Below are 15,393 nucleotides of genomic sequence, written 5' to 3'. Positions count from 1 at the left end.
GGTTCAATTGTTTGGTCGATGTGTAGTTTGACTGTTAGTCCTTTGAGGCATCCTATGACTTGGAATACTTTTTTGTGTTTTGCCAGTAGGTTGTCGATTTCAGGTGTGTCCATGCTGAACGCAAACTTCACAAGCTTCAGCTTTTCAGCAGTTCGGCAGCGCAACAGTGTCTCCAGACCTGCGTCAACTAAGTATATGCTGGCTCGATACGTTGTCCCGTTGTGCAATAGGTCGGAGCGGAATTATCCTGCTACTTGTAACTGCTTTTTACATCCATAGGCAGAGTTGTACTTGTTTGTCTTTGAGTTGGGGCCTTGGTTTGATCCTCTTGAATTTGAGCAGGGGCATGACGTTTAGGGTTGCTCCGGTGTCTGATGACTTTGATAGGTGTTCCATCAGACAGGATGGTGCAGGTGGGTCACTTACATCTTTCCTTTTTTAGGTTGTTCGTCAGGGGTTTAATGACAGGTATCCAGTTTACCCATTCACTGTTCTTTTTCTGACGACTGCAGCGTCTCTCAGGGGACGCTTCTTCCTCTGAGGAGGTGTCTGTGTTGCTGCTGCTGGGTGATCTTCATTCTACTGCGACGGCTCTGGCTTTTCCTTTCCTTTTTTGCCTCCGGCTTGAGGTCTCTGGTTGTTCTGGTCCTCTTGGGGTGGAGGGTTGAGGCAAACTCCTGCAAAGTGATTTAGCCTCTTGCACTTCCAGCAGGTAACTCCTAGAGCTGGACACGATTCACCTCTGTGCCAGGGTCCCGCAGACCATTTGCAGGATTCTCGTTGCTTCGGGGCTCGCCCTGTTGTGGTGGTGTTGGGTCGGCCTCCTTCTGGTCTGCCTCCAACTGCTAGAATTTCTTCCTCTTTCTGGATGTTGTCAAGTGGTAGTTGTTGCATGGTAGCCTCCATGGCGGCTACTTGGTTGTCTGTGCATTCCCTTAACATGCCCATGGCCAGGATCCGGTCTAGAGGGATGTTCTTCTGATAGCACTGCCCTGAACAGTTTATCGAATGATAATCAGTTGATAATTTGCATGCAGATGGGCGAAGTCTTCATCGGGTAATTCGCATCCTAGTGCCATTTCCCTGAATCGTGCATGGAAATCCTCAATGGTCTCTTTTGGCTCTCTGCATGGTCATGCAGAATTGAAAACGTTCGTAATCAGGGTTTAATTCTGGCTTGAACTTGTTGTTCAGTGCTGATTTTTATGCATTGTAGTAGTTTATCGCTCCCCTGTTAGGTAACATGTTGAATAGCCTCAGTGCTAGAGCGCCGATGTTTAATAGTGCACCGTGTGCTGTTTCTTCCCTTCCGTTATCTCCCTGCCTTGCATGTTAAGTTAAAATTGTTCAATCCATATCCCCCACCTGAGGGCTGCTCCCGTGGCATCTAGGTCAAAGGGCCTCATGACCGTTGTTAGCGAGTATCCAGGCTTTCTATCCTCATTTAGTGGTCCATGGGTTCTCCTACTGCTGCCTTCTGTGGTGGGGCTGCTCTGAGGGCTTGCCATGTGGCCTGGAGGTTTGTGTGCATGAGGGTTTGCCTGTGTTCCCCAGTGTGCTAATGACACTTTCCCTTTTTTGTTTTTTTCTGGGGGTGTGTGCCCTTCCCCCACGCTCACCCTGTAGGTGCTTGGTTTGCTGCTACACGGCTTTACTCTGGGCTGTTTGTCAAGGCTTTTGTGCCTTTTCATTTGCCAGTGGTGGTCTTGTTGCAGCCAGCAATATGAGAGCGAGCTATAGAGGGTGTGGCATTTGTGGGTTCTTTCCACTATTCGTCGCCACTGTGATGGTGTTAGGCCCAACCTGCCTCTGGGCATTGGAGGTCGGGTCGGCGGCAATATACACAAGCAAATGCGGCTGCTGCGCACGGCGAAACAAGACGCGGCAGGCCGCTTGCTGTGTCTGAATGGAAATCCACGTTTCCGGGCATCCCCTTCATTTCCTCCCACTCTCTTGTCATGTGAGGCGGGCTCCCCCTCGCTCATGTGACTCGATCAGTGTGTACACCACACTATCGTACCTCCATGCAACACTGATCAGCATTTTCCCGGTCACCGGCCATTCACCCTACTTTCCAGGGGCCGCAGTGAATATCCGAGTTAGCGATGAACAGGTGCTGTTTTAATGTTCACTTTTGGGCCAGTGCTTTGAGCGGATCTGCAAGGCGCGTCCGACTACTCCGCCATCTTGACCGTGCATCCCTCTAAACCCCCCTGAGTGATTTATAAAAATAAAGCAGCACAATGTTATGATCAATGATGGATCTTAATCTAAATATATATATATAAAAGTATTATTCACTGATGTAAATTCAGTGAAAACATTTTCCTAAAAGGACTTTATGGATGCAGCACAAGGACCCCAAAATCAACCAAAAATAACATCTCAGTTATGCTTTGTAAATCAACTATAACTGTACCACAGCCACTGTAAAACATCCATAACATGGCCACCGGCATGGCTGGTCATGACGTCTCTTCATATGGTAATTCCCTTGCCAAATCTCCTCTTTGTTTTACTGCCGTTAGGGTGTTTATTTTTGTGTTGTCTCCCACATTAAATGTAAAAAAAAAAAAAAAAAAAAATTCTCATGGACCACACATGAAATTAAAATCAAGCCATATGCCTTCCTTTTTTAATTGGGTATTTTTCGTTTTTAGTTTAAGTATAGCTCATAGTTTGGTTACCTACAAGTAACTTGTGTTGGCACATGTGGCATCAGCAGTAGATGTGGTGGGCAAGTTGTATTTTGAAGGAGGTGGCACAGTTACGGTTGCTCTAGAAGCAATAGATGGTGTTTTTTTTGGGTATCACTCTGTTTTTTGAGCTGCATGTAAACGTGAGCTGTGCAATTGAGGAATCCGCTTAGAATGTGACTGAAGAAAGGGGGGAGAAGGTGGGGGTGGAGGAGAGGTGATGTCCTGTAGCTTTTGGGGGTGGGCACATTTAGGCATACTAATAACAGGTTATCGTACTGCCTCTGCTGAGGAAGCCCCTAACTTGATGAGGATGGGGGGGCATTCGGTGATAACGGACAATCGACTCCTATTAAACATCTCTGAAGACCTTATTGCCATTTTCTCTGTGCCATTCATTGAGGATTCAAGGTTTTGTTGATCACATGTCTTAAAGTTTTACCTTTCATCGCAGAGATCAAGTGGACAATTTCTGCTCCATACTTTTTCCACTTTACTCTCAGATAAAAACACATAATGTATCTGATATATTTCGATGTGAGGATTATATTCCTACGTGTCTCATGTACAGAGCTTTTAAAGAGACACATGTCACAGGGATGGAGCCCACCCAGGTTTGTTTTACTTCTTCACATTTTGAGACGTGTAGGACTGCATTTGCAATGGAAAAGGTAAAACAAAGTCCCAGAATACAAAGAAAAAAAAAAGCGACGGGATGACCTATACCAACTGGACATGAAACAAGTTCAGCGCTCCACTTAAGTTGATTTCGGAAATCTAATGTTGGCTGAAGGCGGGTAACTTGAGATTGAATGTTGCAGGCACGGTGAAAGCTGAACAGTTTCTTGTTTTGTTTCAGCTACTGCCCGCCCCACCTGGGTGTTATCGGGTTTTTCATGTGTTTTACAGCCTGAAGTCTTTTAGTCTGCAGCGTTCGCCATAACCTGTATGTCCACAATGTTTTCAATAGATGCAGATGTTAAATGATTACTGTTTAGCTTAGTTCTAACATAAAAAAATAAATAGAAATCACGTTGTTTTATTTTTATTGTGTTATGGCCAAATTAATCGACTTTTCACATATGCATTCAACAATACACGTTCATTTATACAAACATACTAAAAAAAATGAAAATACAATGCATCAATTAATAAAACATAAGTAGGAACCTTCCTATATCTATCACAAGATCAATGGCATTAAAAATATCTTCAAATTCATGATTTAAACATTACCAATTTTAAGATATCATGGTCGCTTCAGCAGGCCTATTTTTTTTATTTTTTTCTAAAAATGTAAAAACCTCCAAAGTTAAAGTTTCAGAACCAGAGCTCAACTTGTCCCAAAAGACTTCAGTATTAAGCCATTCTGTTGTGCACAAAACCAGTACATTATTTTCGCGTTTCCTGAAGGGCAGAGCAAACTAACATAACATGCTTTAATGTCTGTTTCATCTTTAAGACCTGGCAAAAATGCCATATCCCTTTATCCTGTGTGATATCCTACAATGATGCAAGTGCCTGTATACATGGGTGTAATCGGGGGGGGGGGGGGTGTAGTAAAGAAGGGACATGGACACCCTTGTATGTTCACTTGTCCCTGCTCCTGCACTGCTGATGTGCGAGAATAAGGCTTTATTTATTTCCTGGGCACAATGGCGTGACACGTCATCCCGCCTTATAGGAGAGCCACACCACATTCCTCTATTTTTTATATAAACCAAAAAACTAACGGTATGAAAGTTGTTGGAGCAAGCTGGGATTCCTGGTGAGGAATACCTGTCTGTATGACGCCATCACCTTTTACCCCTGGAGGTCCACCATTTGGAGCGGTCTCGGTTCATAGGTGAGAGGCAATCTTCCCAGTAGGATTTCTTGATCGTACCAACATTACATCTCCCACAGTGATGGGATACCTGCAAAGGCCCCGACAAACATTCTCTTGCTCAATGGCCCCTTCTCTTTCGTCACTCACCACATTAGTATCAATCATCCCCAGGGCCCTTTCCTCATAATCTGGGAGAAATCCCAGTGGACATAGCTGACACAAAGCCTCTGCTGGGACCACATTCATAGAGCAGTGAGCTGTTCGATATTCCTATAAGAACTGAAACAGCGCTCTCTTCTCACACAGCCCCTGACCACGAACAATCCAAAACACCTTGTTCAGGGTGCACATAAAACCTCTGCTTCACCATTAGCGTGAGGCCACTGACTTTTCAGTGATGTATTCCTTGTTCTTGCAGACATTTTAAAAACCCTGCACTCTGAAAAAGGGGGCCCATTGTCTGAGCATAATGTTCTGGGGAATCCTTGTGTGGCAAAAATCTTCTCCATGACTGGAATGACATCAAGAAGGGTTGGTGAGCGAATTAACTCCACTTTGAGATAAATGAGCCGCTTATCCAACGTGGTGATAAAATGATTCTCGATGGTTGAACAAAAAAAAAATGTGCACGCCGTACCAGACTGTCTCACTACGAGGCATGCTCTCAATTCAGGGATCCTGGTGTTTTGGGGCAGCTGCCTGGCACCATACATATGCTTTTATGAACTCCACTCTGTCCTGAAATGCTGGGAACCAAACTTTGAGGTGGAGACAAGCCTTAGTCTTTACCACCCCTTATTGTCCCTGATGGGCTAGCTCAGTGACTTTCTGTACTAAGGCTGCAGGAACTGCCATACGTGACCTTTGCAGAAGGAGCCCATTTTCGTTGAACATCAGCCCATGGTTCACCCTCCATAACTGTTCTGAAGTGGTCTAAGACGCTTGCGTTTTTTCTCGAGGTTCGCCAGGACAGTCTTCCATTTTCCCCTTGATTGCATCCCTCAGGAGTTGGAAACATTCATCTTTCTCACTCATCTCTCAATTTGTCCACCGCCATCGAGTTGTGGATTACCCATTCAGAGACAATCTCACAAAATCCTCTACTTCCTCTGTTTCCAATTCCCTCAGACTCCCCAACGGGTGTGTTGACAAACAGTCCACAGCATTCCTCTTTCCATGTCGATACACTCGATTGCATATTCTTGTAATGCCAAGAGACATTTTTTCAATCTGGGGTGGGGCTTTCGCCGATGCTCCGGTCATGATGGGGGGAAAAGAGGTTTGTGGTCTATCACCACTCTCACAGGTTTGCCGAATATGTACAGATAGTAGTGGCGGCAACCCCAAAACACGGCAGGTTCCTCCTGCTCAATCTGGGAGTAGCGTTGCTCAGCCATGGATAGCCCTGCTTGCATGCACTACCAGCTGGACTTCACCACTCCGACCATACTATATGAGAACTGCCCCAAACCAAACTGGCTGGCATCCACCATGATCTGTGTCTAGACCAGGATAAAGAAATGCCAGTGTGCGTCAGCCGACAGCGCAGCTATGTCCTCAAACGCCCTCTGTTCCAATGGCGTCCACTGCCCTGCTGATTCTTTTTTTTGTGAGATTCCTAAGAGGATCAGAAATAGTTGGAATATGTGCCCATGTCCAAAAAACATCTCACTTCTGTGAGAAACCAGAAGGTGTCTCACCTGCTAGTCCCTGCAGATCTCTCTCATGTGGCCAGGTCACGGCCATCGGCTTTGGATCCACACCCTGGGGGTGTACCAGTGCTGGAGGATCACCTGGGTGAGTGGTCTTCTGGGAGTTACCGGATGGTGAGATGTGGTATCCCTCCCTCTACAACACCTTTACCCCATCCTACCAGGTAGGATATGTGGGAACCTTACCTACCCCCACTACCACTTTTTCCCTTCTCCAGCATTTTCACATTGACTGCCCGCTAGGGGAGAAAACACACCCGAGCAGTGTACCTGATACGTCCCGCTACTGTGGTCAGGCGAGGTCAGGCAATTATTGACAATCACTCAATCGTGACTTCCATTAAACTTCCCCACATGGATAAAAGGCATAGCATGAGAGCACACTAAGAGCAAGCACATGAAGGAACAGCAGTTTCGAGTCGGCAGCTGAACAAGAGAGAAAAAAACGGCAAAACCAGAAGAGCTCTTAAGAAGTAAAACATGCTTGACATTTTCGGCAAGACGCCGTTACTTTCAAGAAACCTTCAAGGCAGAAAGCGCAAGGCGAGGAAACATGCTAAAGAATCCTGCATTGTGTGTCGAAGAAACCAGGGGCCCTCCAGCGTAACTAAGGCGGGGAGGAGCAGCAGCAACTGCTGTCCTGTCGTCCTTTGCTCCAAGAACAAAGAAATGCAGAAGAGATCAACACAGCTGGTGAGTTGGGGAGACCGATGCAAGACTGGTCTGTGTTGAAGTCAAGGTTGCAAGCAGCAACATTGTATAATTATAACTAGCACTGGAACGACATTGTGTTTTTTTTTTTGTTTTTTTTTGTTTTGTTTATTTTTGGTTAGCGCACAGGAAAACAAATTAGCATATCAGTTCCACACTTTGTAACAGCATTAACATATAGTTGCATATCCCCAGACACCCGCCCCCACCCTTTAGTTCCGGCAGTCTCCTGTGGACTGTCTCTTCGCCCATTAAGTCCAATCCCCGACTCATCCGCTTCTGTCATCCCCTACACCGCTCAGTCTTCCTCCTCTATCTCCGAGCTTACGTCATCAGATCCTGATTCTGGCTATCCTCCAGGGCCTGCTCCTCTATCGATTGAGTCTGTTCCCCGTCTGCCGCCCGCTGGGCATATGTCACTAGGCGCGGTTTGTATGACAGCGCCGGGAAGCGCAAGTCATAGTCTATCACCAGCGACCAAATGTTTGTGAAATGGTGGAGGCGGCCTTTATTTGCTGCCATGATTTTCTCAGCAATGAAGATGTCCCAGATTTTCAACCACCACAACACCGTTAAGGGGCCTTGCGGAGACTTCCATGTCCGTGCTATTGTGATTTTAGCGGGCAAGAGCAATTGTGTGATGAGGGCTGCGTGTGCGCCCGATTTTGGGTAGATGCCTGGAATCGGGGTCCCCAGCAGGAGTGGTTCCGGTTCTAATGGCAAAGAGATCTGGGTTATGTCTGCGATGATAGCTATACATTGGGCCCAAAAAAACGTCACCACCGGGCATGACCACCACATGTGTAGGTAAGAGCCTGGCGAGCCACAGCGACGCCAACACTGTGGGTCCAGCGACTGATTGAAGTGGTGTAGTTGAAGCGGTGGAAAATACCATCTCATGAGCAGTTTATGTGCGCATTCTCGGTTGGTGATGCAGAAAGAAGATGAGTGCGTGCGGGACCAGATATCGTCCAGTCCTGATCCTGGATTGGATGCCCTAGGCCTCTCTCCCACTGCAACATATATGTTGCTCTAACTGACAATAGGTTCACCTGGAATAATCTCTGCAGCGTCGAGATCCGCCCTCGGGCTGGAGGGTTTGCCACCGTTAACTCCAAGGCGTCCAGGTCCCGGGTGGCCGTCTCTCGCATCTGGGGATGTGAGCACCAGTGCCTGATTTGGCAGTATGAGAACCTGTCTGACTCCGAGAGAATAAACGCACTTTTGCATTGGGCAAATGTCAGCGGCTGGGTCCCTTCAAACAGTTGGCTTAGGGAGCTGAGGCCTCCGGCGATCCAGTTTTTAAAGTTCGAGGGGGAGGATCCAGGTGAGAACGCTGGATTGTGGAAGACTGGAGCAGAGGGGCCCAGGTCTCTCGGGATGCCTCTGGATTTGCGGGCCCAATCCCATGCCTTCAACGTCTGCTTAGTCGATGACAAAATGGCTGGCCACGACCGCCGCAGTGAAGTCGGCAGGTGCAAGAGAAAGTGCAGGGGGAGAGGTAATTGGGATTGTTCTATGTCCATCCATTTGGGGTGCCCTGACGCTATGGTCCAAGCCTGGGTGTGAGCTATCTGCGCCGCCATTTGGTATTTTTGGAGGTCAGGGACCCCCAAGCCTCCCTGGTCCGGGGCACACAGCATGGTCCTCCGCGGGATGCGAGCTTTCTTCCCCCACCATATGAATTCAAATATCTTCCTCTGAAGTCGCTGCAGCTGGGGGCTAGGGACTATGATGGGAAGAGCTGAGCAGGCATACAGAAATCATGGCTACAAATTCATCTTACAGGCCGTAATACGACCTATTAGCGATATTTCCTGCTTGAGCCAGGCGTCTAGGTCTTTTTCCAGCGTTTTCATCAGGGGCGGGAAGTTTATCCGATAGGTGTCTCCAGGGTTAGCAGGGATCCGCACCCCGAGGTAGGGGATGGATGTTTCACTTAGTGGGATCGCGCTCTGGGAGCTGAAGGATTCCTTGTCTCTCTGGTCTAAACCTATCCCCAACGCTGTTGATTTCACAAAATTGATGGCAAATCCGGACACCTTCCCGAATCTGTGGATTTCCGCTAGGGCGGCTCTTAAGGACCAGGAGGTGTCTGTAATGGTTAGCATCACGTCATCAGCGTAGAGCGCGATCTTGTGCTGGGTGGGGCCCACTTGGAGGCTTTTGATTCTGGTGTTGAGGCGGATCCGCTGGGCCAGAGGTTCCACAACCATAGCAAATAGTACGGGAGAGAGGGGGCAGCCCTGTCTGGTGCCGCATGTTAGGTAGATCGGGCTGGTTAGCAGGCCGTTCACTCAGAGAAGGGTGGCCAGGGTTTGGTAGTTCGCTAGGATTAGCTTTAAGAAGGTGGGCCTCAAGCAGAACGATTCCAGGGTGAGACGGAGGAACGACCAGTCCACTTTGTCAAAAGCCTTGGTCGTGTCCAAGGCTAGCAGGGCGAGCCTTGCCTAGCTATCTCAACCAGGTTGAGGGCTCTGAGTATTATCCGTGGTGGCTCTGTTTAGAATAAATCCTGTCTGGTCTGGGTCTATAATGTCCGGAAGAAGCTTCGCTAATCGGTTTGCCAAGACCTTTGAATAAATATTCGCGTCCAGGTTTAATAAGGAGATGGGTCGATATGCTGCGATATCTCTGGAGTCTTTTCCTGGTTTCAGCGCTAGTACTGTGATCGACTTTCATCGATGGGGTTGTTGATCCAGAGGTGGCGAAGGAGTTGAAGAGGGTCGTCATTGGAGCTAGTAGCTGGGGCCGAAAGAGTTTAAAAAATCGAGACGAGAAACCATCTGGGCCCGGGGCACTAGTTCTTAAGCTTTTAATAGCCTCGTCGATCTCTTCGCTGGTAATTGGGGCCTCCAACTCTTCTCTACTTGTAGTTGAGAGCTTGGGTAAGGCGGCTTCCCGCAGGTAGGACTGCTGCTCTCCACAGGGTTTTTGGGTAGCCGACATAGTTTCGGTCATGTGAGCCTCTGCAATTCTCAACTTATCCCGATCTGCGAATTGGACTGCACCCTGGGGGTCTCGGAGGCCTATTATAGTGTTCCTCCTCTTGATTCTTGCCAGTTTTTCCACCAGGAATTTATTCGCCTTGTTTCCTCTGGCATAGTAGCTTTGCTTAGTTTTGGTTAGTAGTTGGGCGGTGTCCTCCGCATAATGGGCCTCTAGTTTCTTTCGGGCCGTCTGCAAGGCTCGGTAGGTTCTCGGGGACCAGTTTCTGGCCTTACACGCCGTCTCCGCCTCCAGGACCTTTTCTTCTAGGATGCCGCGGGACTGTTGTTTTTGTTTGTGGTAGGCCGCTCCTCGGGAGATCAGTACCCCTCTCACCACGGCCTTCATTGCGTCCCATGTATTCGCTGGGAAAGTATCTTTGTTTTTATTATCTTCGAAGAACTGCTTTATTGTTTTAGCTACTACGTCTCTGGTGGCCATATCATTTAAGATCGGGTCATAAAGAGACCATCTGCGTCTTGGGGACGGGTCTGGATTATGAGCTCTTAGCGTTAACATTATGGGTGCGTGGTCTGAATGGATTCTTGGACCTATGAGGACATCATCTGTGTATGACATGATCTGCGGGGATGCCAACAGGAGGTCAATGCGCAAGTAAGTTCTATGCACATAGGAGTAGCACGAGTAGTCTCGTTCCTCTGGGTGGAGGATCCTCCAGGTTTCCACCATGTCGAAGGTCCGGAACAAATTAAGCAAAGCACTCACCAAGCCAAAGTCTCCGCGGGCTGGGGGTGTGATCTGTCTACTAGGGGGTTGAGGACTTTGTTGAAATCTCCCCCGATGATGGTCTGACCCTCAGCAAATGGTAGGAGGGTGCTTTCCAGGGCCGAGTAGAATGCCTCCTGCTCTTCATTCGGGGCATATTCTGAGATCAACGTGTATAGTTGGCCGAGAATTTGGCACTTCACCGCTACAAAGCGGCCATCGGGCCCAGCTTAGAGTCCAGGATTTGCGGCTTCAAATCTTTGGCGATTAAGATTGCTGTGCCACCCTTCTTTGTTCCGTTCGATGCCAGGAACTGTAGTGGGAATTGCCGATCTCGGAGCCTTGTGAAATCCGCCGGAATCAGGTGTGTCTCCTGTAGGAAGACAATGGAGGTCTTGTCATTCTGAATGCGTCTTAGGATCGCTTTCCGCTCCTGTGGGGCTTTGAGGCCTCTAACGTTCAAAGTTAGAAATCTTAGTGTCTGGTGTGGAGGGGGAGCCTCCTGGATGTCCTCTGGGATGGAATTCTGCTCCTCGTGGAGGGGCTGGGGGTATTCAGTCTTCATTTCGTGACTGAGTTAATTAAGTTTTCCTGCGGCTGGGTTTTCTGTATCCTGCAACGGGAGGGTAACCTTTTATCTGAGTGGGCCAACCAACGGGAGGGTGAACTTAAACGGGAGGGTGAGCTCAAGAATGTGTGGGGGCCGGGGTTTTCTGCGCAGCCACCACCACGGCCAACGGGGCCAAGACAATTTTCCTCGCCAACGGGGCGGGGGACGAACCATCGAGATTGGTGAGTTGGTGACATACTCCTCGGAGTGGGGAATGGGCCGTTCGGGGCCCGCGGAATTGCTATGCTTCGTTTTGGCTCCGGGGTCGATATTAGCACAATAGAAGAAGATATCTAAATCATTTCATCTTCCGGCGTCTCTGTGTTTTAGACCAGGGTTGTTGCTGCTGTCTTTGGGGTGATTGATCTGGTTCCTCTGGCGGGAGGTGCGGACTGGAGGCGAGTTAGGTCTCTGGAGAGCTCGGGTGTAAGATAGATTTTGCGTCTTCCAGATGGCTGATTTTGCGCAGGGTTCCCTGGTACGAGAATTGTAAAGTAGCGGGGAAGAGCCATCGGTAGCGGATCTGCTGGCTCTGGAGGAACAGGGTCAAGGGCTTGAGAGCTCTCCTTTTCTGTATGGTGATCAGGGAGGGATCTTGGAATATCTGCAGGGGGGTACCCATGAATGAAAGTTCATCTTTGGTGCGGCTTATCACTGAGATGGCCTCCTTGGTGGCATAGAAGTGGACCCTAGTGATCACATCCGGGGGGCCGTCCGAATCTACTCCTCGTCTCGGGCGCAATCTGTGAGTTCGGTCCAGGACGAGTTGGGCTTTGTCCATAAGCGGGAGGAGAGCCTGGAAGAAATTGCTTATATATTCCGGTAGCTCTTTGTCTTGAATAGCTGATGGGACCCCTCGGATGCGCAGATTATTTCGTCGAGCCCTATTTTCTAAGTCCTCTTGCTTAAATTCGAGGACTGGAGCGCTTGGATCTCGTGTCACATTTCTATTATTGTTGCGTCATGGCTCTGGGTCAAGTCTTCGACCTCTCCTATCCTCTGTTCGGCTTCAGTGAGTTGCTGGTCCGTTTGTTCTAGCCGTGTGGTGAGTTCGGTCATGCAGGACCGGAACTCAGCTTTGATGTCCCGCATGAAGGCCACAATGTCATCTTTGGTGGCGAGATTACCTTGCTCTTCCGGGGGCTTCTGCGGGGTGAGTTTAGGAGGGGGGGTCCGGTTTCCTTGCCTTGTCTGCTGCCAGGAGCATGGTAGAAATGTCTGAGGTTTTGGATGGTTTGGTGAGTCTCGACATTTTGTTAGCCCCGAGACCCAGGGGATCCTCTACTGGCTGAGTTGCAGGTGACAGTCGTGATGCGGCACTCACTGTATCTGGGATTGCAGCTCCTGAGTATTATGGGGAGTTGGTCCAGTTTTAGGTGGTTGCACTTACCCCCAAGTGGCTGTGGCCTACAGGGGTGGTAATAACAGGGGGTGGAGTGGGCAGGAGCGCCCCAGGAAATGATGCAGGCAGGAAACGTGGGAATGCCTTTAGCTAGTGGTCTCAGAGTGGGATTGTGCCGTCATAGGGGGTCAGAGTGCTGCGATATGCCGCCTGCACAGGGCGACCAGGATCTAGAATAGCAGGGGCCACTCTCCTCAGCCGGCGAGGTGTTTGGTGAGCAGGGGTGCCCCAGGAAGCTGGAAGGGGGCACTAAAGTTAGCCCCGGGGTGGCCGTAGGTGGAGGCGCATCAATGGATCCTGCCAACAGTGAGCAGTGATCTATCCCAGAGAAGGCAGATAGCTGGAGAGGCCCCACTTCAGGAAGGGTGGGAGGCAGAGCAGGATCCGGGCTGAGGGGGAATAAAGCCTTCCTCCTTTAATGGAGACGTGGGGGGGGGGGGTAGGCACTCACCTAGCGTGTCCTTCGTTTCTGCCTCCAGGGAGCCGGGCCGCAGAGCCGCCAGTGGGCGGGAAGCTTTAGAAGCTTCCCTCCTGTGGGAGCGTAGGAGGACAGATGGGGGCTCCACTGGGGCTTCAGGCGGTGACAGATGCAGGCGAGGGGGGTGGCGGATGATGTGCTCTCACCCCCACACTTGGTCCGCAGACAGGAGGGATCGGGGGGCCCGAGCTTCCCTCCTGGGAGTCGGGCCGCGGAGCGGATGGTCGTTTGAGAGTGTCGGAAGACGGATGGGGGGGTCCACCAGGGCCTCAGACTGCAGGCGGAGCCGCTCGGGAGGGAGACGCCACCGTCCCGACTCCCGGTGTTAGTAGATGCAGGCGAGGGGGGGTGGATGAGGAGCTCTCACCCCCGCATCTGGTCTGCAAGCAGGGGGGGTTCAGGGGGGGCCCCGAGCGTCCCTCCTGGGAGCCGGGCCGTGGAACGGAAGATCGTTCGAGAGCTCCGGAGGCTCTCCTCCGCTATGTGATCAGCAGGCAGGAGGGTCGGGTGGCAGGGGCTGGGGCTGCAGGAGGATTAACCCAGGCCAAGGGGGGAGACTGAGCTGTCCCGAGTCCCCACTCCACCAGCAGCAGGCGCGGAGGGGGGGGGGCGGATGGAGCGCCCCCACTCCCGCTCTCAAATTCCGAGCCGGAGGGACTCTGGTCCGGAGATGCAGCAAATCCCCAGTCTCCGGCAGCGAGACCACAGGCCGGATCCAAGTGGAGGGAGGGAGGAGTAGGAGGCACTACGGGCACTCTGATTCCGGATGCTGAGGGCGACGAGGGGCCAGGGTCGCAGCCGCCATCTTGGCTTGCGGCGGGGAGCACCAGCTTCCAGTTCTCCGGTCTCATTCTTGGTGATCCTGCAGCGTTGGGCTACGGGAATGAAGCTATAGGTGCAGGAGTGGGTGCGCCAGCTTCCCCCCCGCCAGAGGAAAGCAGCAGCGTCGCCGGAGCCAGCAAAATCCTAGTTGTAGCCGTGGGTCCCTACGGAGGCCATCAACGGAGCAGCCTCATCAGTGGCGCTCCAGGCCGCGCCCCCCGGAACGAACATTGTTAAATGTGTGTGACGAAAGATGGAAATAAAGCTCAATTGCTGATGAATTAATGTTTGAACTTGAAAAGGAAAGATATGATATTGTTGACAGAGTGGTCCTGCACCCGTGAATGTGCTCAATTGAAGGTCTCTGTAAGGTATCCCATCAGGAGAAATGAAAGTAGAAGATTGTGGAAAACAATTGTTTGAAGTGGTTGGAAGTGGTCAAGCAACGATTTAAGCAAAACCCAAAGTCTTTGTTTCTGGTAAAAAGAGGACCTGAGCCCGAATGAGGGAGGTCCATGGTCCGGGCCTGAATGAAGGAAACCAAGTATGAACATTGTGATAAAAGGGGGTCTCAGCGTGAAGAGGGAGACCCAGGATGAACATTGAAAATGAGAAGTTGTGCATGTGAAAATCCTAACAGGAATAGAACTTTCTTGAACACTTCTTCATTTTGCATACACCATTGTCCCACACCCTTTCCTATTTAGAAGTAAGGATTGGCAATAGATATGATCTATTTTATTTATATCGCGCCCATGCACAAGTTTTTCAAGGCGCGATAAATAGGTTTATTAGTGTAGACCCTTTTATTTTGAGACTCAACATTAGGTTTAGATAGGCATTCAACCAACCCATTTGAAGTATAATAAACGCCCTTTAACTGTGATCACTTGAGTCTGTCTTCACTGTTTGATACCATGGCTTCCTTACACTTCCAACACAGTTCAGGGGGGCTTTGCTTCCAGATTGTCCTTCACCTTCAGTCTGCTGACCCGCCACCCTCCTGGAATGTCAAATGGCAAATTTCAATGAGTCTCTTCAAGAACTCAATTTCTCTCTATGGAGCGTCAACCCCAAGGAGCGGAATTCTCAAACAGTTTCCAGATGATGAAAGTGCTCAGCCTCGGACCAGAGCGAACACCAAAATGTCATTGCTGATGTTCAGCGCATCTTGTGGCCTGCCAGAGCCCCATGGATGGCATTCTGGAAAACCCCTGTGGCCAATGAGAAACCAAAACTGATCCTTTTGTAACAATAGAATCCGATGTGGGTCGTGAAAGTCGTTTTATACCTCGACTCCAGATGTTGGGCCAACTGATGGTGTCTGGCCCTTAGTGCCAATCTGGAAAAATGAATACCCTTCATTTGAATGATAGACATAACTTGATGGCCGTGGGCCAACCGTCTTATGCACCGAATT

Source organism: Ambystoma mexicanum, chromosome 12 (genome assembly GCF_040938575.1).
Source record: "Ambystoma mexicanum isolate Mex_15411 chromosome 12, UKY_AmexF1_1, whole genome shotgun sequence".
Lineage (NCBI taxonomy): Eukaryota > Metazoa > Chordata > Amphibia > Caudata > Ambystomatidae > Ambystoma > Ambystoma mexicanum.
Note: the sequence above shows the minus strand (reverse complement) of the source record.